This window comes from Rattus norvegicus, chromosome 8 (genome assembly GCF_021556685.1).
Source record: "Rattus norvegicus strain SHRSP/BbbUtx chromosome 8, alternate assembly SHRSP_T2T, whole genome shotgun sequence".
NCBI classification, from domain to species: domain Eukaryota; kingdom Metazoa; phylum Chordata; class Mammalia; order Rodentia; family Muridae; genus Rattus; species Rattus norvegicus.
Genome location: NC_141541.1, coordinates 112266735 through 112293363, shown reverse-complemented (window position 1 = coordinate 112293363; position 26629 = coordinate 112266735). Strand labels below are relative to the sequence as shown.

Here is a 26629-nt window from a genome sequence, read left to right as displayed (position 1 = left end):
CTCCAAGCCTTGTCATGGATTCATTCCCAAGGCATGTTATGCAGCTATCCCTGGTGCTGCAATCTGTCGCCTCTTTGCTCCTGATCAACTGTACTCAGCTTTCCGTAGTAGGAACACCACTCTGACCACTTTTACTCTCAGCGGTGGCTCCGACACCTCTCTTTAGAGGGTAGGAGGCCCCAGACCTTCTTTCACGTACCTTCTCTGTGGTCATCTTCCAGCATCTCCATTTTCTTCTCTTCCTCACGTCGCATTTTATTTACATGCGATGTATTAAGAATCTTTGGAGGCACAGGCGTATTTCTGGCTCATAATTCTGCTCTCAGGGTACAGTCTGGATGGAGACCGATCTGTGTGTGGATCCCTGGGCTTGCAGTTGAGGCCACGAAACTGGTAGGTGAGTGACATTTGAACAAAGGAGCAGGTGCATGGTGATAGTCAGTCTTGATTATCAATATGATTGGATTGGGAGTCACCAAGGAGACCAGTTAAGTGCGCCTCTGAATGTCCTTTACAAAGACATTTCAGAGATGGTTAGATCCCAAGGCTTCTAAACTATCAGATGGTTTACCTATTGAAAGACTAAAATTGTTTGTAGACTACTGGGAGGTGGTAGAGTCTTGGAGCTAAGTGGCGCCTGATTGGAGGAAGTGGTCCCCTGGTTGTGTTCAAGGGCACCTCTTGTCTTTGATCCCTATTCCTTTACCCTCTGATTTCTGGCTATCAGGAAGTATACTCATACTTGATAGTCTGTCTTATCTCGAGCTCAAGGAAACGGTGCAAGTGCCTGGGGTTAAAATCTTTGAAACTGTGACCTAAATGCACCTCCTATCCTTTTAAATGGTTACTTACAGGTAAGCATCATAGTGGTTTAAAGAAAACACATTCACAAATGACTATTCCTTTGTAGTCTGCCTCATTAACTACGATGTCCACGGGGAAGTCAAAGGCATGGAATGTTGATGGATATAAAGCTATGGGGAGGCAGAGAGAATCAGTCCATCTGCCTTAAAAGGTCTTACATTAGATTATAGGAATAAATATATATCCCATAAACAGACTTTGTGTATTTATCTCAGGCGAAGCATCGTGTCATTGTTTGAGCCTGCTCATCTCTCCTTTCTCAGCCTTAGGTTAACCTAAATTTAGGAAGTTCTTACACTTAGAGAAGAAAGAAAATGAGACAGTTTAGACACATCGTACGTTACTGTCTTAGGGTTTTTCTGCTGTGAACAGACACCATGATTAATGCAAGTTTTATAAAGGACAACATTTAATTGGGGTTGGCTTACAGGTTCAGAAGTTCAGTCCATTATCATCAAGGTGGGAACATGGCAGCATCGCAGCATCCAGGCAGGCATGGTGCAGGAGGAGCTTAGAGTTCTACATCTTCTCTTGAAGGAAGTCAGGAACAGACTGCGCATCCTCAGGCAGCTAGGAGGAGGGTCTCCAAGCCCACCCCACAGTGACACACTTCCTGCCACAAGGCCACACCTTCTAATAGTGCCACTCCCTGGGCCAAGCATATGCAAACCATCGCCGTTACTCAACACAAGGATGCTGAATCAGTTCTACATTCTCGTTATAAACCAGGATGTTCGTGCATGCTTTTATTTACTTACTTAATAGCTCAGCAAGACTGATGCTGTCATTGTTTTGATATTGACAAAAGACAGGCTGAGCTAGAGTCTGTCAGGGAAGCTGTGGTGAGAAGCAGGGGTGCTCTGGCGTCCTCCCGGCAGTCTGGCTTGCTAATGTAACAATGCTATCAGGTCCTCCATTCGTACGCTGTGGGAGCCCTAACTGTGCCACAGCCTCAGCAAATAGGAGCAGGATTATTTCTTTCGGTCAACATTAATTTTAATTTGTTAAATATTAGTTTTAATTTATATTTCCCTAACGATGTTAGCATCTTCCCATGAGCCTGTTTGTTGATTTATAGCTTCTTTATAGAAATGTCTAAACTTTGCCTGTTTAAAAAATTGCATTTTCTTCATATGGTTAAAATTTTGAGGGTTCTTTATATATTTTGGATTCCAATCTTTTTTGAGATGGGCGGTTTTTGTTTTGTTTTGTTTTTTTATTTGGGCTTCTTTTGTTTTATTCTTTGTTTCATTTGTTTGCTTGTTTTGTATTTTAGGCATTTGGGTCAAGAGTCAAATATCCTTGTTTGACTGTTTGTCAACTATCTTGGAGAGCCATTCCATCTGCCAGTTTTCCTATCCTTTTGTCTAAATATATTGTGTTGATTACCGTAACTTTCCAGTTCTTGAAACTGGGCAATACAGGTCTGTCTTTCTTTGTCTTTATCATTTTGGGGGCTCGTTTACTTCTTGCATCTTCCTTTATAAAATTTGATGTCTATTTGTGTATCTGTAGCTACGAACGAGCCCTCCTGAGAAGATTCTGACTTCTGGAAATCCAAGAAACAGCAGAAGGCTGCCTGTAGTTTTAAACTTAGAAAATGGTGGTCCCAGGAACCACTGGTAGCTGTGCTGAACCCACAGAGGAGAAGGCTTCTGGGAATGTGCTCTTACTAAGTGCAAAGGGCACAGAAGTGAGGAAGATCATATTCTGTCCGGTGCCATCATGGGGACTTCGGGTCAAACGTTACAGGTCAGGAGAGTTCCATCTTCTTGCCCAGTAGTGTGAGAGCTGTATTAGTCACTTTTCCTGCTGCTATAATGAAACACCAGAGCCAAACATGGCTAACAGAAGGAAGAATCTATTTGGCTCACAGTTCTAAAGAGATAAAGGTTCATCGTGGAGGAGACCATGGCGGTAAGCTGAAGGCATGGCGGCAGAAGTTGAGCGCTCACATTTTCAAATGCAAGCACAAGGCAAAGAGAGCAAACTAGAAGTGGGGCCCGCAGGCTATATCATCTCACAGCCTGCCCTGGTGTGCACTTCCTCCAGCAAGGCTGCTTCCTCTTAAATCTCCTCAAACAGAAACTGGGAACAAGCACTCAAATACCTGAGTCTGTGGGTCATAGTTCTCATTTAAACCACCGGAAAGCCTTAGATCCCCTTAACTGTTTATTAGTGTAACCTGTTTTCTTGGACAAATGGATGACGACTGGCAGTGAAAATAGCCCTCAGAGCACTCTGCAATGGTCTGCATTTCCTCGCATGCTAAGGCTGCTAACCTGTTATATTCTATACATCCTCCATACATCTTCAGCCTTTACTTCTGATGGATCTACAGAACCTTGCTCATCTATCCACTGAATGTGAAGAGACGGTAATAAATCCAGTATTTTCTGGAACCCTTAGTATTTTTATTATTAGGTATTATCAACTGTCGATGGCTGCCCAGCCATCTCATCTGCTGGTTCTCCAACTGCTTCCGATGGAATGTGGGTAATGATGTAGAAGGTAGGGATGACATATAGTGCAACACTAGTCTAGATACTTGGGCTAAACTCCCCAGAGATGTTAATAGCCTCTCTCTCTTAGGAGCTTAGGGCCATGGCACCACTACAGTTTCTTAAAAATTCTGTAAAAATTAGCGTCTATCTCTCATCTGTATGTTATTATGGAGATTTAGGACTCTCCCACGTAGAGGATGACCCAACGAAATGCTTAAAGTGGCCCAATGGATCAGTGGAAGAACTGATATTTGACCCTAAAGCTGCTTCCCTCCAAAGCCCTTCCTTTCAACTCAAGGCTGTGTGACATGTGACACAGGCCTCCATCGGAGCAAGGCTTACCACGCAGAGCATGGTCTTATTGTCCTTGCTCCTTCTCTGTTACAGATGGCCGTATCAACATCACGGAGGCCATAAGGACCTCTGTAGTGGCTCCTGAGACTGCAGATGTACCTGGATGGGTAGTCTTTGCCCTCCCATCATGCAAGTAGTAGAATCTGTTTCTTGTCCTGCATTGGTCTGGGCTAAGCACCCATCTCAATCAGGAAATGTTAAGAAGGCACAAGAAATGATTTTTAAAAAAGGCTTTCCTGATTCTGGAGTCTCCGGTTATAGAGCTCTGACCCACATTAGCCTGATATACCCACCCCAAGTATGGTTCAGGTAAGAGCCTCCGGCTTAGATATAAAAAGGATAGGAACAATAGCCTCAGAAAGAACGTTATACATTGTAACTAGGGAAAAATGGTCCAATCAAACCAAGCCGTCTATCTCAGAAAACGAATGTATTATTAGTTTAAACCAGTTATATATACTCCTGTAGGTACAGTTATGCATTAAGTATTTTTGGAGAGTGTATTTCCAGAGTTACTAAAATTGAAATATCTGGACCATAAGACACCCATTTGGGGGGAGCTTTGCAACTTAGCATCGTCTACAGGGATTTTCTTATGGCCTCTCCCTACACACATATTTTAAGGGTTCTCAGAAAAATGTTGGTATTTGATATGAGTTTTAGGTTGTCAATAGAGAAGAAAGGGACAATTATCCCAGGAATCTGGCTTGTATAAGAGCCTCTGTGTGGTAAGTCTCTGTGGGTTTCCAACATTTCTCTGAGTATCTAAGCAAGAGTATCTCAAAGAACTTATTTTAATTCCTGATTATAAAAATCAACCCCACCATGACAGAAAGGTGAGACGTACAAGAACGAATAAAATAGCCATGATTCTACCATCCAGATAGTCGCTGTTGATGGTTTGTAGTATCCATTCAGCTAAATAAAAATGGCTTGTGAAGAGTTGGATAATTTTGTATATTGTTTATTTGCATGTATTTGTAGGTATATACACATGGAGGAGGGAGGGGAGGAGAAAGGGTGGGATAGAGGGAGGGAGGGAGGGAGGGAGAGAGAGAGAGAGAGAGAGAGAGAGAGAGAGAGAGAGAGATTTTGAGCACTTTGTATCCAAACAGGGGAATTTCCTAAGACTAATTAAACCTTTGCCCTACTTCTTATGTATTACCACAAATGGGAAGATTAAATACTGTCTAATACATCTTCCTATCAGTTATTTTTAAACTACAAAGGAACATGCAGAATTGGACAATGATAACAGCAACAAATAAGAAAGTCAATCTTTAGCCTTTCCGCATATGAAAAGTCTAAAAACTGGTCAAGGGTTGTAGCTCCACTTAAAAACCATATAAACAGACATTTCTGCCCTAGAATTAAAAATTGGCTGTGGGACTGGAGAGGCAACTCAGTAGTCGAGTGCACGCTGTTCTCGAAGAGGACTTGAGTTAAAACTGAATCCAGGTTGGATGGCTCCCAAGCATCAGTAACTCCAGCTCTCAGGGATCCAACGCCCCCTTCTGGCCTCTGTGGGCACGTGCACTCATGTGTGCATACCTCCCACAAACACATACTGAAAAATTCTAAAGAAATCTTTGGAAATCATAAAAATGGTGTGAGAAGAATGATTAGCATACCTCCAATAATCTGTGCAGTAGAAAAATGTGTTTAGGTTCTAAGAGAGGAGGCCTTAACAGCCACAGGTATTTCAGAAAAACATGGGAATTTGAGACAAATCTTTCCCATTCTAGCCAAAGCAGAGATGACCACTTGGGAGCAGGAATAAAACCCGATGTAACACATAATGCAAGGCTGAGAGTCAGACGGTCTTGAGCCTCCGTTTGTTCCTGCTTGGAGTTGGTTAGTGGCCTTGGTGATTCTTATAGGTTTTCCACAAGCAGTCACTTGGTGAATCACCTTCTTATAATATTGACAATTCTAGTTGCAAAGGTATCAGTGACCCATTAAGAACATGTATTCCTTTTTTATTGCCTGAGAGAATGCCTCCTGTCACCATGGCCAGAACAGGGGCTCATAACAGCAGCGCCCATCCTGGGAAGGGGCTGGATCGATACCGTTGCTCAGAGCAACCATGGCTCCGGGTGTAACACAGCGATTGTGAGCTTTAGAAGGAAGTGTTTTCTTCTTATAAACCCAGAAGCCATTTGTCTTGTTGTTACTTGGGCTTGTTCATAAGGACTCGTGGGCTTTTTCTACTGCCTAGGAAGTCAGATGCATACATATTGCACGGTCCAATTTATTTAAAGATCAAAGATGATTGAACTTGATATACACCATTAAAAGTCCAGTGGTCACCCTCACTGGAGCTGTGGCCTGGAGGTCAAAAGCAATGGGCTTTTGAGATTTTGGTCTTTGGGATTTTGATTCCAGATGTTTGCACCAGTGAACTACTCATAAGAACACAATGAACTTGGCACACCTGACGTGAGTGCTTGTCTGCATATTTAAAAAAGTAACTACACAGCCAGGGGGATGAGCCTTGGGGTTGGAAAGTAAGCACAGAGCCACAGACTTCCAAGGTCAAAACCAAGGACCCTTGTTTGGGGGGGGTGGGGGGGGACTGTGGGGCCAGGCAGTCCAGGGAAATGATCCATCCTTATCTAGTGTGTCCAGCCACACACTCTCCCACGCCCCCACCCCACCCTGCAGGCAGGTTTCAGGCAGGGTTTTCCCTGTAGGAGCTTAGATCCTGGTCCAACTTTGGCATCCGTGCCCCTCTCCTATACATTTCTAGTCCTCATCGTCAGGTTTCCTTTGAGCACAGTGTTTGAGGGAAATGATCATGCATATTTACTTCTAATAGACACTTCAATTGCCTAACCAAGGTTATGGAGACCGGTCCAGAGGAAGAGGGCTGGCAGTGGCTCAGGGCCTGGCTCCCACACAAGGCCCTGTCTTGGTTGATTCTCTACTCTCAATATCTGAATCTCTTGCTAATTTTCAAATCAGGGCTTGGTGTTCTTATTTTGTATTTGGTACCACCAGTCACGGGACTTGTTGTGAAACTCAGTGTTGTACCACAGGTCGGCTCCGCAAGTCAAACACTGTAATCAAATCCATTGCAAAGAAGCCAGGGGGTATAGCAAATCCGATAAAGCAAAACAAGATTAGTTTTGTATGAAGAATAATCCCCAAATTAATTTATTTTGCCAACTTTTCAGTACCACCTATTGACTTTTCAAGAGATCAGATATAAAGCAGGACGAAGCGTCCAGAAACATTAAAATGTAAGGGCTAAGATTATATCCGAGAGATAAATCTAACCCATCTTCATTTTGCGGGTGGGAGGGATAGAGCCTAGAGCAGGGGAGGATTTGCAAGAGAAGTGAGATGGTAGTGGAGGTGGGAGCCAATGAAATCGGACCAACATTGTATACTGTGTGAAGATACAGTGATATCTGGAGATTTCTGGCAAGATCTCCAGAGCATTTCTTTTGCCGTCCCAGAAGAAGGCATCTATCTGGTCGAGCCAACGCGTTCAGCTTTGCCTTGTGTAGAATTATTTGCTGGAAAGAAAGCAGACAGAGAAATCGATTACATTTGTATAAAATAATTACCTTAATGCAGCATCTGCCATGTATGGTTTTTGCTTAGAAAGAGATGCCTGTCAAAAGAGCTCAGCTTCAAAGGCCTTGTGTCAGCATCGGCCCCCAACTGCCTCAGTGCACTGTCGGCCACATACAGCTGCAGCCCAAAGCCCTAGCCCGTGCCTAGGGTGCGGGGCTTCTATGGCTACCTACCTGTTTGCCCTCAAACAGATTTAGATGCTCTGCTCTGGATCAATGATACTTCTGGAGCCAGAGAAAATATTAATGCATTAAAGTTTTTAAGTAGCTAACATGGGTCCACCATTCTGCTAGGTAATAGGTCTTTCCTTTTCCCTACCTCCCTTCCCCTCCCTTCCTCTTCTAGGCTCTCTTCTCCTGGTGCTAGGGGATTGAACCAGTAGCCTTCTGCATGCTAAGCAAGCAAGCAGTCTACCACTGAACCAGGAACCCAGCTCTCACACCTTCTCCCAGGTACATGATGCATATCTTGGCTCAGGTGGAGGATTCAGTTTAAAAGAATGAGCGTTTACAGTAAGGATGTGTGGGGTGGTGAGGCTAACTAGGGGAGTTTCTACTGCTCCTTCATGGAGGACTTGTCTTACAGTTTGGGTAGAAGTTACCTTGTGAAGGATTACAAGGCTGATTGTATGGGATAAACAACTCCAGGGAAGCGGCCTTTGCATTTGAAAAGGAAGTGACTGTGCTCTAGAAAGACTCCTATGGATGGTGACTGGGAAAGGGGAGGGTCAAACCACAGACAGGGGTCAGGTAATCAAAGATGAGAGTCTGTGCTACCAGTGTCCCTACACCTTCCTGTAAAAGGAACCTGCATAGTGCTGATGTAAGTTAGCTGTCTGTGGCTATGGACAGTACAACAAAATATCAAGAGGTTCCGTTTTATAGTCAAGGTGATGTGAGTCTAGTGGTTTCCTGAGCTGACCAGGCATTGAAGGTGGAAGGTTAGAGGGCAAATAAAGGCTAATGAGGTCTTAAAGACACAAAGGTTGAAAAGCTGGAGGAACAGCTAGATGGTAACTTGACACATTAGGCATAAGCACTAACCATTGTCTGAATGTTTGTGGTGGGCGAGTTCAAGTTCATGTGTGTACATAATATATACATCACTCCATACATTGTGGCTGTCAAAGTGCTTCCCAAAGAGCCTAACTATCATAAGGTCTCCCAGATGAATGAAGGAGCCAGGAGCCCAATCTGATGCTTTCTTCCTCGCCTCTTGTCATTACGGAAGTTCCATAGAAGATGTAATGTGCAGTGTACTTGTGCTGTGGTGTGTCCCCACTGCAGTCTGTGGTGTGTCCCCACTGCGGTCTGTGGTGAGTCCCCACTGCGGTCTGTGGTGAGTCCCCACTGCAGTCTGTGGTGAGTCCCCACTGCAGTCTGTGGTGAGTCCCCACTGCAGTCTGTGGTGAGTCCCCACTGCGGTCTTACTTCCAAGGAGGCTTTTTAGACCATTCTTCAGTTCGCTCTGGCTCCTGAGCACGGCTTTCTTTCTTCCTCCAACTGTAATCTCTCCCCTTTGTCTTTGGCATCTCCCCTGCTAGCTGTGAAATGTCTTTAGGACAGCATTTGAGGAGGTTGCTAGGAGATGGTAGTTGAATTCATGTTGCCAAGGACACTCGAGGCCTGCTGAGCACCATAGCGCCATGGCTCATGGGATGAGCAGGATCTTGGGTGGCGGCACAGGAGGAGGGAACACAAGAAAAGACCACATCAGATTTTCCTTCCCATCATTCTCAGAGGAAGAAACACGAGGATTAGCATCTGACTCAAGTATGGGCTCAACATCTACATGGAGTGCTTTTGAAGCAAGGAAGTCATTTTTGAGTGATTCTGTTTGGATCTTTCTAATCATGTTCCACCATAAATTCTGAGAAGTAAGATTGTCATTCTATTGTGTATTTGATGATTAGAGCAACACTTACTCCACTATTAATCTTATACAAATCAAGGAGCCCTTATATTATCCACAGTAAAACGTGATAGCATATGAAGCATAGACATGGGTCAAAACGAAAACTTAAAACATTCCTATGTGTCTCTACCTTCTGAGTGTTCAACATTTGTCACACACAACATGGGACACTGTCACCAGGTTTGGGCATGCAGAAGAGGAGCAGGATCCCATTTGCATCTGTGACTTGGTGGTAATGACCATGATGTATGGTGTCTTGTACCTGGTCAGGTGTGCCCACTAACAATGAGAATTAGACATGCTCTCTTTCTGACTATCTCCATGTACGTACCTACCATAGTCATGAAGCCTGGCCAGGATCTCAAAGCGAGACAGAACCCGTGTCTCCTGGCTGCTATTCAGAGATGCTCCCACTGTACTACCTTGCCCTGTGTTTGGAATTAAGTATGGAGCTATGAGTGTTCATGAGATGGAAAAGCTTTCTGGATCCTACCAAGATAAATCTTGGACAGATTTTCAGCAGGTGATAAGAATGGGGACTTTGTCTTGCTTTCTGCAAATTGGAGGCTACCTTGCTCAGGTTAAAGGCATATTGGAGGGTGTATGGGGTTGCTGGAAAGGTTTCAGACAACAAATGGCAAAGAGATGACATTGTGTCTACATATACTGCTAGTTAATAAAACAGAGAGATGGTCTCTGGGCATCTACTGACTGAACCAAGCTGTCTTAGTCAGGATTTCTATTCCTGCGCAAACATCAAGACCAAGAAGCAAGTTGGGGAGGAAAGGGTTTATTCAGCTTACACTTCCACATTGCTGTTCATCACCAAAGGAAGTCAGGACAGGAACTCAAGCAGGTCAGGAAGCAGGAGCTGATGCAGAGGCCACGGAGGGATGTAACTCACTGGCTTGCTTCCCGTGGCTTGCTCAGCTTGCTGTCTTATAGAACCCAAGACCACCAGCCCAGGGACGGCACCACCCACAATGGGCTGGGTTCTCCCCCCTTGATCACTAATTGAGAAAATGCCTTACAGCTGGGTCTCATGGAGGCATTTCCTTAACTGAGGATCCTTTCTCTGTGATAGCTTCAGCTTGTGTCAAATTGACACACAAAACCAGCCAGTGCACAAGCCTAAAGGCAAGTTAGAGAATCAGTTCTAGACTGGTCTGAAGTCAGGAACAGAGAAAACCTCACACTACAGAGCTGACACAGTCCTCTCAAGCACCATTGATTAAACACACTTATCTCCATTTGTTAGACATTAGAAAGTTTATATTCCTTGAGAATCCTGAGGGTTATCCTGTGTGGAGATGGGTGTATTTGGGACCAGTTCTGACCATCCCAAAGCACTCATCGGGTAGGTTCTAGGGAATGTAGCTCAGGGATAAGGTTCTGCTTTTCTCTTGGGATGTTCGACACAGGGCTTGGGAACAGAGTATGTTGCCAGTATGGTATTTTCAGTCCCAGATCACAGGGGATAAGGGTTCATTTGACCTTGGCATTGTATATAGTCTGATTTTGGCTGCCTGCCTCTCTGATTCCTGCTCAGGCAACAAGACCTAGTACATAACAGGGACCTGGGACTGATAGAGTGCTTCCCAATTTCAACTCACATCTACTATGGTATTGCAATTCTTTTGTTTCTGGTCCCATGAGTTTTCCATCCCTGTTGACAAGTATTAAAGAACAACTTGCTAAGTTTTAGGTCTCTGGGCATCTACTGACCTGTGAGTCTTTGGGCAAGTTAGACAATCCATTCTAGACTGTTCTGAAATCAGGTTCCTTATGTTGCAGGCAAGAGCAGAAAGAATTCTCCATATTCTATGGGACAGCCAAGAGACTTGAACTCAAGAGTCATATAATTTATTGGTAAAAATCCTATTTTTAGTTGTACCTAAGTTCATTCAGTTTCTGCTCAGGTAGACCTACAGAACTCCCATGTATGTCCAGAGACACAGTGAAGCTTTCCCACTCTAGGAAAGCAAAAATTCTGGCTTCATTTCTAACTATGCTGGCCATATTCATTTACTTTCAAGAAATAGATGACTACATGCAAGTTTGCATTATATTCAACAACGATTGAGCTGGGTACAGTGCCTCACACCTTCAATTCGGCTACTTGAAAGGTTGAAGCAGAAGATGCATGCAAATCTGAGACCAACCTGAACTACATAGTAACAGCCTAACACACACAACACACACACACACACCATACACTCACACTCACACTTCACACACACTTACATACACATATACCACACACATACAGAGAGAGAGACAGAGACAGAGAGACAGAGAGAGAGACACACAGAGAGAGATAGAGACAGAGAGAGAACACGTATTTTATATTATGTATATATTTATCTAGCCCTTTGCTTATCTGAAGCAGAATTTGAAGTGAAGTTGTTTTCCATATCTGCTAAGTCTGCCTCCTTGTCTCAAAGTAAAAAATATGACTTCTGTAATATCTGTTAAGTTGGCTCACATCGTAGTAACTCCACAGACTTCTCAAGGTCAGGAGTGGATGAAAGGAAATGAGTAAGAGAGAAAGCCACGAGTGTTTTCCCAGTGATATGGAAGGCCCTCAGCTGCCTTGGCCAAGGGCACATCTTTTCTCTTCAACCCAAAACTGCAGAGGCAGAGGGCCCCTTTCTGTGTAGTCAGGAATCTGGGTTCTCACCCCAGTGACCATATGGGTTTAGGAACATTTATCACCTAGGGAAATTGCTGATTTGGAAAAAGAGTCTTTTCACAAGACAGCTCAAGATCCTTCTTAAAACTTATGGAAAATGTAGTGACTCTGTGTGTGCCAACTGCTGACAGGCAGTTATGTTTAGAGATAACCCAGGTGGAAAAGGCATACACTATTGTAAAGAGAATTCCAGTGGATAGTTGGCTGTTTCAGGGGCTACCTTGTGGAAAGGTCACCCTTGGTGGAACAAGCTAAGTCAGAGGTCACTTGGGGAAGATAAACCAGGGCCTACTGTTTGGATTCCACCTGAGAACTCCAAATCCATTGGAAATAGTGACTCTTCTGTGCCTTGTTTTCAACATCTGTAAAGTAAAAAATGACAGCTGCAACTGACTGTAGAGAGTGTGGGGGTTGAGACAGCTTGATTCAGGGAGAGATTTGGAAGAGTATCTGATGCATTAGTAAGCACGATATAAACTTAGCTGTTCTTATCATTTTATAGATTAGGATGTTAGGTATGTTCAGCATATGAGGTAAGTACTCTATATTCCAGCACAACAGTAGCCATGGCTTTTATGCAGACCACCTGTATTGCAAAGGAGGCGGAACAGGTTGGGTTCTGTTAGACTCAGAGAGGTTGAAAACTCGAGTGACCGTCAGCAAGGATTTCAGAAAGATCTGTTGCAGGACTTTAGTCTTCTGCTTCCTTGGGAAGACAGATTCATCTGTATCACAATAGATCACATAAGAATGATGGTCTAGCAATTTCTCCTGTGAGGAAAGGCACCTTCACACATATTTGGGAAAACCTGTGGGAGAGAGCTGTAGCCAAAGAGAGCAGAACAGAAGGGAAATATGGGGAAGGAAGTCACTATGTAGAGTTGGAGGGAAGAGACAGAACTCTTAAGGCGAAATGCTTCCTGCCAGAGTGTTAGCATCCTTCCCAGGATGAGGAGACCTGGGCAGAAAGAAGCTGGGTACCACTACACACAGGAGCTGAGAGTGGGTTCATCAGTAGTTATGAAAGGGGGAGCATCATCACATAAAGTGACCGCCGGTGAGCACACTCTTCCGCCCTTAACTCTGGTGTGTGTGTGTGTGTGTGTGTGTGTAACAGAGAGGTGGGCTATTAGTTTTGTCAACTTTATAACAATCTAGAATCACTTGGGAAGGGTGTCTCAATGATGAATTGTCTAGATTAGAAAGCCCTGTGAGGACGCCTGTGAGGGATTTTTCTTAATTGGGTTAACTGAGGGGAGACCACCACTGTGGGTTGGGCTCTGGGCTGAAGCAAAATGGAGCAAAATGGAGCCGAGCACATGAAGGCATGCGTGGATTCATTGCTCCTTGTTCTTGATTATGGATGTAAGATGACTAGCGTTTTAAGTTCCTGCTGCCCCTACAATGAAGGTAACCTGCAATGGAGCACCCAATGAATCCTCTCTCTTTGGTTACCTTGGGGAGTGGCATTTTATCAGAGCAACAGAAATAAAAACAAAGTGTCTCTAGGGAGTTTAAAAGGCAGAGGGAAGACTGAATCAGCATCTGGCTATCTTCCCACCATGGGACACGGGAGCCAGGCTACAACTGAACCCATAAAGAAGCAGCTTTGCTGTTCTTTCATTCCCCCCCTCTCCCTGGGAAGCCTGCAGCAGCACTTGGGGGTGTGTGTGTGGAGAGATAAAGATGAAGTTAACCTCCTTGCACTCCCTTCACACCGCAGGGCCTCCAGCATACCTTCTACCCAATGGAAGAAGCTTTAAATTCAGAGTCTGGAATCACCAAAATAAGTGTCTGATGGAGATATGGAAGAGCTCACTCCTCACTCCTTGCACCTCACTAAACCTAATGGTTATGTCAGTTTTACAAACAGAGACCAAGGCAGATGTTCAGGTGTCCGGATGTACTGTGATAAAAACCCCACAGGGAAGAGAATGAGTCAGGCCGGGTCAGGGGAAGAATTCCAGCAGGGATGTGGTCTCTGGTGAAGAGAAGTCTTGTTCTCACCCACAGGGAACTGTGCAAATTAACACTCTACCGATGGCCCAAACTGGGAGGAAAGGACTGTGTTTCATCTGCCCATAGGGTGGATTAGGGGCGGAGAATAACCTTTTTGGGGAAGTAAATAACGTCAGCCATGGGCAGTGCTTTAGAGAAGGGGACAAACTTTGCCTTGTCAGTTACCAGCCAACTCTCAAAAAGCCTGGGACATCAGAACACCACTCCCATAAGAGGGACCTGTATGGGTAACCATCAGGGACCACTGTAATTCTTTATTCCAAAGTGCATTCTGTACAATATTTTCAGGAATGCCATAGTTTCTCAAAGTATCATTTTCTTTCATTTTGTAAAGCAGAGGTTAAACTATAATAAGTATGAGGTATGGTATGATATTCTAACACATATATACTATGTGCACTCAGGATCAATGGATGCCTACAGATTCTAAGTCTTGGGAAATATTCTGTGAAATACACATTAAAACAGAACATGCCATAGAAGCCACCACACTGGGGCTTTACCCATCCCTTTCAGCTTCAGTATTTGTAATAGAGTTAATTAGAATGCACCACAACATGGTTAAGCTTCTCTCTTTTCCAGAATTGTGGACTAAAGTCTCATACATAACTAGAATTTATGGAATACTATGCAATGACACACTTGGGGGTCTATACAACCACATACACAGCTGTTCAAAAGCTATAAATCAAGATAAAAGATGGCTAAATAAAAGGTATAGTATCCTGTCACACAAACACACAGGCCAGGTCTGCCTGATAGGTATCCGGAATCTTCTTGGGAAGACTGGGCTTACTAATACAAAACAAGAAACTAGGATAGCGAGGGTTTGGAGATCACGATGTTTTCTGCTGTAACAAGAGAGCTAAACTGGGGCAAGACCGTGTACTTGCTTGATTGCTTAAACACATCAACACACACACACACACACACACACACACACACATGCACACACACACATACCCACACACACACATACACACACACACACATACCCACACAAACACACACAAACACACACACACACATATCTTGGCATACAGTAGTCACTGTGGAGAATGATTTATTTCAGGCAATGACAGTGTCACTTTTCAAAACTATTCATGCAGCTTTCAGAATTAGATGCAGTGCTGGATTAGAAACCTCCCATGAAACCAGACTCATCACTCAAACTGAGACTTAGTGTGTGACTCCCGACAGCGTTTCCAGCTTGATCACCCAACCTGCTCAGCAGACTGAGCTCCAAATGCCTGTGGATTCTTTTCAGAACCCACGTCCCCTCTTCTGAGGATACACGCTGTCAGAGTTATCTTTCTAAAACACATCTCAGATCATGTGCTTCAATGGCTCTCAGCTACATAGAGAATTAAGCCCTAGTTTCTCTGCCTGGCTTCCCAAACTTTTATATTACTCACTCCCCCACATCCAACTCGGAGTTCCAAGCCCATCACCCACCACGACTATTCCATGAACCCACAATGTCTCAGATTCACCAATGCAAAGTTCCCCACACCCACACACTTAATGTATGCTAAGAGCCTCAAATACTATCTCTTGATCTTTATAACATTTTTTACAATCATAAAAAATACAGGCCTGGCAAGATGGCCAAGTGGGCGAACATGCATGCTGTACAAATCTGATGACTCGAGTTAAATCCCTGGGTCTCATATATAGGCAGAAGGAATCGACTAACTCTAGAAAGCTGCCCTCTGACCTCCACATGCCATGACACATCCACACCCATATCACACACACATACAATAGTAACAAGTAAAACACGTTGAGTAAATAGCAGGAATAATATAAATCTTATTATATTTTATATGATGCTTGAAATATGATAAACCATTGTCCAGATAGACTATGTGTTACACCTGTCTAATTTTATATTTTAGTTCTTTTTTTGGTTCTTTTTTTTTTTGGTTCTTTTTTCGGAGCTGGGGACCGAACCCAGGGCCTTGCGCTTCCTAGGTAAGCGCTCTACCACTGAGCTAAATCCCCAGCCCCTAATTTTATATTTTAAATAACCATACTAAAAAGGGGAAAGAAATAGATGGGACTGATTTTTAACAACCTATTTTGCTAGCAAGCATATAACCAATGTAAAAATTATTAACAAGGCCTTTCATTCCTTTGTCTGTTATTGAGTCATTAAAAGACGTAGGCACTGTTTATCTAAGCACACTTCAATTTAGGTGTTAATTTTCATTAAAAATACATGGTCTGTATTTTAGTTTTACTAAAATGTACAGTAAGTGTAGTAGATAATTGACCCAAGTTGTTATTCCAAACATACTTAGAATTTCAATACATGAGTTAGTACAAAATATAATTTTCTCTTCACAAGCGAGCATTTTCTCCAGAAGATTTAGGTTGCTGAATGGAAACCTTGGTACCAGGCATGGGAACTCTTTCTGAATTACTGGTCATGATGCATACAGACACTCCCAAAACAACAAAGGCTATTTCTATTTTTTTTAATCCCACCGTAGCTGTATGGTAACATCCAAATTGGTGAAGATGTTCACACTTTTGTGGTAGGACAAAGAGAAAACTAAGCTGGAACTGACCCCCAAACTCTCTGTTTGCTGGCTTACACAGTGCCAGAAGGTGCAAATGCAGCCTGCTAGGAGACAAGCTGATGGTATTTCTGAGCAGTGACTGGATGCTGTATACCAATCTTTTGGGTACCGCTTGTACCCAGTGGTGTAATGGCGGCATGAAGGTTACTTGGGTAAGCAAACACTCTTTGATCAGATCTGTTCCAAAGAGGGGAATTCATGCCTGATACCATGAACTTGATCAAAAACACGACTGAGGAGAAGTCACTGGCCTCAGGGGAGAAACCACTACTGTTGTTTTTCTTTTATTTTCTTTTTTAATTTTTAATGATGGAAACAAAAATATACCTAAAATCGAAGCTTCTAGAAAAACCATTTGTTCTTCCCTGTCTAGTATCGCTCCTCAAACTAGACCTTGGCCTCTCACCTAGCCTTGAATTTCAAAGCAGGAGCTCATCCTTGTTGACAACAGTTTTGTCCAAGGGGATATCTACATAGTATCTTGTGGGCATGGTGTGGTTATCATTAGAAACTTTCACAAAGGATTCCTTCTTGGATCTCTTGGCGATTTTCTTCTTGTCCATGGCAGCTGTCACTTTTCAGGGATAGCGGTCAGTTCCAGCCACCAGCTCATGACTGTAAGGGAGGTCCGAGGTGCCATCATCACTGATCTTCACAATGATGGCCTTGTGTTCAGAGTAGCATCTGGCCAGGACCAGCACCACCTTCCCGGGTTTCATGAACTTGCCCATTCCGACAGCAAGCAGCTGGTACCCAGCCGAAAGTACTCTTGTTTTTCTAAACAAACACATTATCAAACTACCGTCTACATATTTATGACTATAATCATAGATTAGTACAGCTTGACCAGAGAAGCTTCTGAAGTGGGCAGCGTTAATGCAGAGACCCATAATTGGTCAAAGGGCTAAAAATAAATACTGACAAAATTGGGATACTGGTTTCAACCTCCCCCGAACCCCAACCTATCAAGGCTCAAGAAACATCATGGAAGAGGGGGCAGAAAGGATGTAAGAACCAGAGTGCTGTGAAGTGCTGTCTGCTGGACACGAAGTGGACATAGCACTCATGAACTTACAACAGTTGTGCCCTGGACAAGATCATTCCAATAAGATTAGTCAGTATCCTAGTAGGCATCATTTATTGGACTCAATGGGTTACAAAATGCAAGAAAGAAAGAGAGAGGGGGGAAGGAAGGAAGGAAGGAAGGAAGGAAGGAAGGAAGGAAGGGAAAGAAAGGAAAGAACGGAAGGAGGGAGGGAGAAGGGAAGGAAGAAAGAAAAAAAGGCAGAGGACATGAGGTGGATGAGGTGGAAGGGACCCATTTTGAGAGGTGTCTTGGGGAGTGGAAGGGGGAAATTTGAGATGGAGATGATGATCAATGTATGAAATTGTCAAGGAATAAATTAAAACTTTCTAAAATTTTATTTTCTAGTTTCACTTGTACTACCAATTTAAAATATAGAGTTTTACTTCAATCAATTAAAATCAGATACAATTTTAGCTTCTTAGTTACCCTACCACATGTGTGGCTGCCGTGGGCAATGGTGTAGCTCTGAGCATTTGACTACTGTGAGGGAACTAGAGGCACAGAGAGGTAGCCCCTTGTACCAGTTCACACAACTCATCAGATAAAACTCAGAGTAGCCGATTTGCCCAAAGTGACTTTGCCAACAAGGACTGGAGGCAGAATTTATCTCCTTGGACTATGCCTTAGCCACTGTTCTGTTTGCCAAATGCAATTTCTTGCCCTTTTCCTTACATCCTTCATGGATTCTGATCCCGTATTATTATTTTTAATCAGATTTTTAATTCTGTCTGGAATTCCTTGTGAGGTTCAGGTTGTCATTCATTTATTCACTCATTCATTCATTCATTCGTTCATGCACCTTTTCAACAAGTACTGTCCATGTTTCAAATGCTTTCCATAGAGGAGATGTATTCAGTGCTCAAGGCAGAGCCAGCTCTGCCCTCACAAACTTAGGGTCTAGCATGGGACTTGTCACTCTTCTTTTAGTCTTATGACCCTGGGACACTACCACAATGAGCTTTTGCGTATATGAGTTTTAACTACTGATATTCACTACACTAGAAATAAAAACTTGGGACCCGGCGAGAGCTGGCTTAGAAAGGGAAGGCACTTGCAGCCAAGCCTGGTGGCCTGACTTTGGCCCTCAGGACCCACATGGCACAAGGGGACAGCTGACAGTTGCAAGTTGTCCTCTGACCTATGCTCACAGCAAATAAAGGTAAAAGAAATTAAAATGTGAAATCAGAGAGTTATTTATCCATTCACTTTAAAACAGTATGACAAATCCATTATGGCTAGATACGAAGAAGGCATTCCTGGGGGGGGGGGAAATCCTATATTTTCCCGAGCAGAAAGTTATTGGAGAGAATGGTATTGCTTCATAGTTGTCGATCTCTGTAGGACATAGCTCAATAAAGAATGCACACGCACACACACGTGTATGTGCACACACACGCACATACAGAGTTTGTGAGGGAATATGTGAGAGAGAGAGAGAGAGAGAGAGAGAGAGAGAGAGAGAGAGTGTGTGTGTGTGTGTGTGTGTGTGTGTGTGTGTGTAGTTGTTTGGGTGAAGTAGGTGAGGAACATCTGCCCTCTCCCAGATGTGTAGTTGGAAAATAGAAGTGTCTTGAAAGTCAATTCAAATAACCGTGCAAACCCTTTTTGTTGTACTACTGAAGCTCAGTAGGTGATCGGTTCATAAGATTAGCTACAAACCCTACAATACAGTTTTCATATTTTAAAATTGCATTAACATTCATTATGCCATCTTGTACTTTCACTGCATTTTACATATGATTTTTGTCACAACACCCATTGTTCATTTAGGAAAATATTGATTTGCTGAGTGGTACAGCTCTTTCCAATGTTAACACATTTCATTATACCACATTTGAAAATCATGTTCATTAATAACAACACTGATTAAATTAGAAAAACCATCAAGTACCAGGAAGCTGTGAAGCCAGTGGTGGCAGATACAATTTTTCTAGAATCCTAATTTTTATTTGATGCAGGAATTTTATCAGTGGTGATAGACTGCTCATTGCCTTCCTTTCTTTCAATCTACATGTGTGTGCATATGTGCACATGCATGTGTGAGTGAATATATATGTATATGTGTGTGGTGTGTATATGTACATGTGGGCATGGATATGTGTGGTGTATGTGTGTGTATATCTGGACACATGTGCATGTGTGTATGTGTGTGTACATGTGGACATGTGCATACATATGTGTGTGGTATATGTGTATGTACATGTAGACACGTGCATGTGAGCATATGTGTATACATGTATATGTATATGTAGACATGTGCATGTGTGCATATGTGTATGCATGTGCATGTACATATTGGCATTGCACATGTGTGTGTATGAGTACACATGGGCATGTGCATGTCTGTGTGCAGGTATACATGTGAACATATGTATGTGGAAGATAGAAGTTGGTGTCGGGTGTCTTCCTCTATTGCTTTTCACCTTAATTCTTGAGACAGGGTCTCTCACTGAACCTAGAACTCACAGAGTAACTAACAAGTGAGCTCCATGGATCCTCCTGTGTTTGTCCTCCCTGACCTCTATCTCTAGGATTGCATGCTGAAGATCTGAGTTGAGGTCCTCAGACCATCTGAGCATCTCTCTGGGTCATGTGAGCTGTCTTGATATGCCAGCTTACTTTATTTTTGAGCAAGAATCTGCCAGATAAATAACTGTAGTTTAACTGCCTATTATTCCTTCAACTAACAGTGATACTCCATGAAAAGAGTCCCTGGTCCAGCTCAAAATCTAAGCAGACCCATGTCCTTCCTTGGGGTCTCCACTGACCCCACCACTGACTTCAACAAAGTGCTCGATGCAAACTTTCCATTTTGTCATGCAGAATATGAAACGGATACGTAAGGTAAAATGGACAACAGTGAGTATTATCATGAACATAGTTTGAATCCACGAGTTGCATGAAATGCTCTTCAGATCCCAAAGATCCGAGGACCACACTTTGAAGAGCCATGGAACAAAGGACAGGAAGTTAAACAAGTATGTGGGTAAGCTGGTCCACTCCCATCAAGGAAAGCCTCCCGGACAAAGTGATTGCCTGTATGGGTGACCAAGTGAGCAGAGGGCAGGGGAGAAGGGCACACCAGGCACACAGTGCAGTGAGGGAGGAAAGAGAGACATCTTCAGGATCTACAGGATACTTGGCTAGGACTTGAAATGTGGGGAACAGAGAGCAGGAAAGGAGAGGAGGGCTGGACAGCTGGACGGTGCCAGGCTTCCAAACAGCCTGTGAACACAGAGGTCATCTCATCCCCTTAGTGTAGGCCTGAAAGCATGTCACCTGAATCTAATTATGAGGAAACAACCGGACAAATCCAATTGGGTGGGAGGGCAGATTCTGTAAAACCATTCACCTGAACTCTTTAAAAAAAAAAAGCCAAGGTATTGGAAAGGCAAAGGAAAAACAAAGAAAGGCAGATTAAAGAGACAGGACAACTCAGAGCAGGGCATCATTCTTTGGTTGGATACTGTGTAACACAACACGATGCAACACAACACAGCAGTGTTTTGGTCCTCTCAGGCTACTGTAACAAAGCACCTTAGATTGGGTAATTTATAAACCACAGAAAATCATTGCTTAGAGTTCCAAGGATGGGAAGACCAAGGTCAAAGGCTAGCAGGTTGTCTCTGTGAAAGCTTGCTCCTTGTTTCAGTGACGATATCTTCGCCATCTCCATGTGATAAAGGGGAAGACAGCTCCCTTCAGTCTCCTTAAGAAGACCCTGATCTCATTCTGGAGGATTCTGTTGGTGTCGTCACCTCCTAAAGATGCTACAATACCATTGCTGGCGAATGCGTTTTAGCACAAGCATGTGGGAGAGATAGTCAGACCTAAACAAGCACCATTACGGTGCTCTTTAGTTCTCTCCTCAACTTTGCACAGTCACAAATCATCTAGTAAGAGGGAATGTCAGTTGAGAGAATGTCTCCATCAGACTGGCCTGTAGGCTGGTCTGTAGAGCATGTTCTAGATTGATGATGATGATGACGTGGTGGTGGTGGGGCAGCCTATTGGAGGTGGCACCACTCCTGGGCTAATGATCCTGGGTGCTATAAGAAAGCAGGGTAAAAAGGCAGTAAATAGCACCCGTCCATGGCTTCTGCTTCAATCCCTGCTTCCAGGTTCTTGCCCCTGACTTACTTTCGAGATGGACAACAGCTATAAGCTACAATAATCCCTTTTCTCCCTGAGCTGCTTTGGATCATGGTGTTTATCACAGCAATTGAAACCAAACTAGGTCACCCCCTACTATAAAGGACAGCATTGGCTCACCTGTGGAGATATGAATTGTGGTTAATGTGGTTGATAGCAAACCAATGTTCTGTTTTCTCAGCACCGCGTTGCATTGTGGTTACATCAAACGATGTGTTTGCTCTGGATGGATACGTGCTGAGATATTTATGAATGTGACGAGTTCAATTATCAACAATACATCATTACCTAGTTCCACAAATAGAAAAAAAGAAAGATAAGAAAAACGTAGGAATTGATAAGTCTAGATAAAGGGTGTGGGGGCATTTTGGCAAATTCTCAGTGAATTTGGAAAAATTTCAAAGTAAATGTTAGAATGCATGAAATAAAAAAATGTTTGGCACAACCAAGGAAAACTGTAGTTGAGTGAAGAGGCAGCTTACAGCATGAGAAAAATCTTTGTCAGATAATTATTATCTAGAATATACATAGAACTAAACCCCCTCCCCCGACAACCCAGTCAGTAAGCAGGTAAAGGAAAAGAACAGATAGTCTTCATAAAGTGGCCAGTGAAAATATAAAAACCGTCTTCAGCATCCTTGGCTATCAGGGAAATGACAGTTAAAGTCCATTGAAATGTCCCCTCCCTCCAGTCAGGATGGTAACCATAAACAAAAATAACAATGCTAGCAGGGATGCCTCACAAAAGCAGCTCACGAACACTGCTGGGCTGAACCAGTCCAGCCAGTACGGAAACCACTGTAGGGGGTCCTCATAAAAACGGAAGGTAGAACCACTGTGTGGCCATGTACCCCTGGGTGGATACCCAAAGGACTCTAAGTCAACCGGCCACAGAAGTCCTTTCATACTATGACTATCACGACACCATTCATAATGGCCAAGTTATGGACTCATTGTAGGTTTGTGCCAGTCGGAGACTGGATAGAGAAAATGCAGTGTGTGTAGAGAGATGACACATTTTTCCTTTGAGAATTTTCTACAACTTATGCATTTTGATTATATCTTTCCTTCACTACCCCACTCCAGTCCCTCCTGGCTTGATCCTCTTTGTCCTCTCATTTTGGAGCATGTGCAACCCACCAGGGGCCACATCCATGAAGAAAATTGATTTTCCCCCCCAGCATCCATTGGCTGCCTGTAACTCCTTGACCAAGAGTTGGGGCCTGTGAGCCCTACTCCCACCCATGCCGAAATGTTGATCACTGTGATTTGGGACAGGCCTTGTGATGGCAACCACAGCCACAGAGAGGTCATGGCGCATTCTTATCCCTTCCAGAGGACACTATGGAGGTCTTCATAGTCCTCTGGCTCGTACAGTCTTTCTACCCTGCCTTCTGCAATGTTCCCTGAGCCCCGAAGAGAGGGGATGCACAGAGAGCCTCTTTTCACCCACAAAACGAATGACGTATACCTCATTAAGAATGGACACAACTGCAAACAATTTTAAGTGGGACATGCCAACTCAGAAAGACAAATATCAAATATTTCCTAACATTTGTGGATCTTACACTTTTTTTCATTAAATATAAAACTACTTATGAGATATAACACGGAAGCGGAAGGGCGCTGGGGAAAGACAGGAGACAAGCAGGAAGTGGAGGAACTTATACAGGGGTGAGTGGTCACGATGTCTGGGAAGAAATTATCTTTGTAAGTTTAAACCCTGTGTACGAGGAATCTAATTTTTTAAAACGTTGGCATACAGGGCATTTGGACCCACTGCTGGGGTCGATGGAAGCCACGAAAGGATGTTTACGAAGGGAGTAATAATTCTTGAGCAGAGATTGAAACAATTCAAATAGGAAAACTCACTGACATCATCAGACATGAAGCGCGGATGCTGGTTTTCAGAATCACGCCCCACACCTCCACGGTACTGTCCCTACCTTCCTCTCAGCCCCCTTCCTTCCTATCTCTTGGCTAACTCTTTCTAGTAACAGAAGAGTTGCTTGTCAGAAAATATGGCCTTAGGCACATTTTTTCCCTCACGTCCTCTAATATGGATCCCACCAAGAGATTCTGTTTGAGGATGGCTCTCAGCGAAGAATTCTGATTGGTCCTTTTCAACCAATCACGGAGGCCGTTGATGTCAGCAATGATAACTGTCCCGATAGTCCTGCATTTGACTCTGAGTGTATGTTTCTCTGAGAAGCAAATGCCAATATAGGATTGGGTTTTCTGAGAGATTTACTGGGAGAAAGGCCAGTGGGAGGTGAGGAGTAGATTAGATCAGTAGCAGGCAGTAGCCTACACACTGTGTTGCCGCCATGATGGTTGTGAAAGAAGAGATTGAGGAGGAAAAGGTTTTTCTCCTCCAGTCTATCTATGTTAAACTGGGTTGTTTGTTTGTTTGTTTTGAGGCAGGAGATAGGGCGTCCTGAAATTCATTATGTAGCTCAGGATGGCCCCAACCACATCTTCCTTCCTCAGCTTCTTGAGTGCTAGTACTAGAGACAAACAACCCCCCACCCCGGTCCAACTGCCCGGGAAGCTACATCAGGGAGAAAAACACCCCAGCTACTCACCATGTTCAGGCATTGTCAAGAAGACACATGGAGGAAGGACGGTGAACATCATGGTGCATACCAAGGTGACAGCTAGAACCTGCCAGTCAACCCTGTCCTCATTCTCCTAGAAAGTATTTTAGAAGAAAATCTGAGCCTGAGGTGATCACACCTTGCTGGTTAAGAAAGGAATGAAGGGAAGGTGCTGGACACACAGAGAGAAACACAGTAGCTCTCTCTCTTTATTTTTCATTGAACAACAGAATCCTCCCTTGGTTCTCTAAAGCTCCGTGTCCTTTCAGAGTCATGGCATTCAAGTTTAGATACTGGAGATGGTTTAAACTGGATTTTATTTCTAGCAGTGCGGCGTGACTCAGTCTAGCTGGAGTAAATTCCCACAAGGGTAAGAACATGTTCTGAATATCTGAGTTAAAGAGAAGGGTTTGCCTGTCCTACCTGACTTGTTGGGTTTTAAAATTAAATGTCGGAACACCTGGGAGTGCTTTTGTTTCACACTTAATGTGGTGCGTGTTGGTAGCAGAACTAGGAGCTTCCTCCACAGCCAACCTTAATGTCCTTCCTCAGTCATGGTGTGCAGACAGCCAGGGCTGGGTCACACAAAGTCTGAAATATGGATGGGGCCTTGAAATGGTCTTAGACAGCTGTTAAAGTGAAGCGGGATGGTGCAGGTGTACATATCTGTATCTATATCTAATTTATATCTATGTCTATATCAATCTCTCTATATATATCTATATCTATCTATCTATCTATCTATCTATCTATCTATCTATCTATCTATCTATCTATCTATAGAGAGAGAGGCTAGAGAGATGGCTCAGTGGTTAAGAGCACTTGCTGCTCTTCTAGAGGATCTGAGCTCAGTTCCCAGCACTCATGGTGGCTCACAACCATCTGTAACTCCAGTTCTAGGGAGAAATCTAATGGCCTCTTCTGGCTTCCATGGGCATTGCATACACATGTAGACCAGCAGGCACAACAATTCATACACATAAAATAAATCTGCGAAAACAGGATACAATATGGTGGCTACACTGAAAGGTACAAAACAAACAAACCAACAAAAAGCCCCACACAGTCCCACAGTTCCAATTCTGAGTATGTAGCAGAAGAGTCAAAAGCAAGGGTTCACGTATTTATGCATTCAAACTCATGGTTGCATTATTTACTATAGTCAAAAGAGGAAGCAACTGATGGATGGATAACACATATGTGGTGTACACATTCAATAGAATATGTAGCAGAGGACTGTGAAGGCTCTATGCCCCAGTGTGGGGGAATGCCGGGGCAGGGAGGTGGGAGTGGTTGGGTTGGGTGGGTGGGGGAGCACCTTCATGGAAGCAGGGGGATGGGGGATAGGTAGAAGGTTTCCAAAGGGGAAACAGGAAAAGGGGATAACATTCAAATATAAATAAATAAAATATCTAATAAAAAGAAAATTATCCATCCTTGAAAACAGAAATCCAAACACAAGCTACGACGTGAATGGAGGAGTTCACTGTGCTAAGTGAAATAAGCCAGGGTGTGAAGGCGCACGTCGTGTGCGCCCGCACTTGCGCGCCGTCCGTAGGATGTCTGACTCGTGGTGAGAGACACGGGGCGTTGCTTTCCAGGGAAATGGGGCTGATGTGGAATGCGGTTTGGCAGCATCAGTTACAGATGGATGCAGGTCTGTGTCTCCCCCAACCCAGCAGTCCATTCCTTAGAAATCACCCAAGATAACTGAGTGCCCCTGTCCACCGAGAGACTTACAGGATGGATTCCCAAACCGCGTTGTGTTGATAGAACCGAACACCGTCCAGCGGCAGCAATGGTCATATAATGGCTGCCCAGAGATAAATCTCTCATATGCAGAATTATATCTGCATTACTTACAAAAGGAAAATTAAAAATGAATCTTAGGTGTTATAAAAAGCAGGGGGCTGCTTGTTTTTGAACAATGAGAATAGATCTGGATGGGAGTGATAGGGACCAGGTGGCTTCCTGGAACCCTAGCCAGGATCTGCATTTCAACCCAGATAATGGTCACAGGGATGTCTTCGCCTCGTGAAATTTTGTCGAATTTTACACGTACCATTTAAAGCACTGTTCTACAATACACATTTCCTAATTTGTTTTTTTTTTGTTGTTGTTGTTGTTTTTGTTTTTTTGGTCTCCTTTTGTCTTCTGTTTGTTGAGACAGGGTTTTGGGAAGCCCAGGGTAGCCTCGGACTTGCTAAGCAGCCAAGGATGGACTTGAATTTCTGATCCTCCGCCTCCACCTCTCAAGGGCTGGGGTTATTGGTGTGTGT

At 43.6% G+C, this 26629-nt stretch overlaps 1 long non-coding RNA gene and 1 pseudogene across 2 annotated transcripts; both read right to left on the bottom strand.

Moving 5' to 3' along the window:
* Nucleotides 1–6848: 6848 nt before the first annotated feature.
* LOC148004329 (uncharacterized) lies at nt 6849–23844 on the bottom strand. Of its 2 annotated transcripts, none has more exons than XR_015628234.1 (4): nt 23626–23844; nt 21874–22041; nt 8735–8972; nt 6849–7243 (listed from the first exon to the last, which is right to left on the bottom strand). It is a non-coding gene; the product is annotated as an uncharacterized LOC148004329 (long non-coding RNA). The 2 variants fall into 2 exon arrangements; XR_015628235.1 differs by having other exon boundaries at nt 23630–23832.
* Nucleotides 16815–17260, bottom strand: Rpl27-ps1 (ribosomal protein L27, pseudogene 1; annotated as a pseudogene).
* Nucleotides 23845–26629: the final 2785 nt, after the last annotated feature.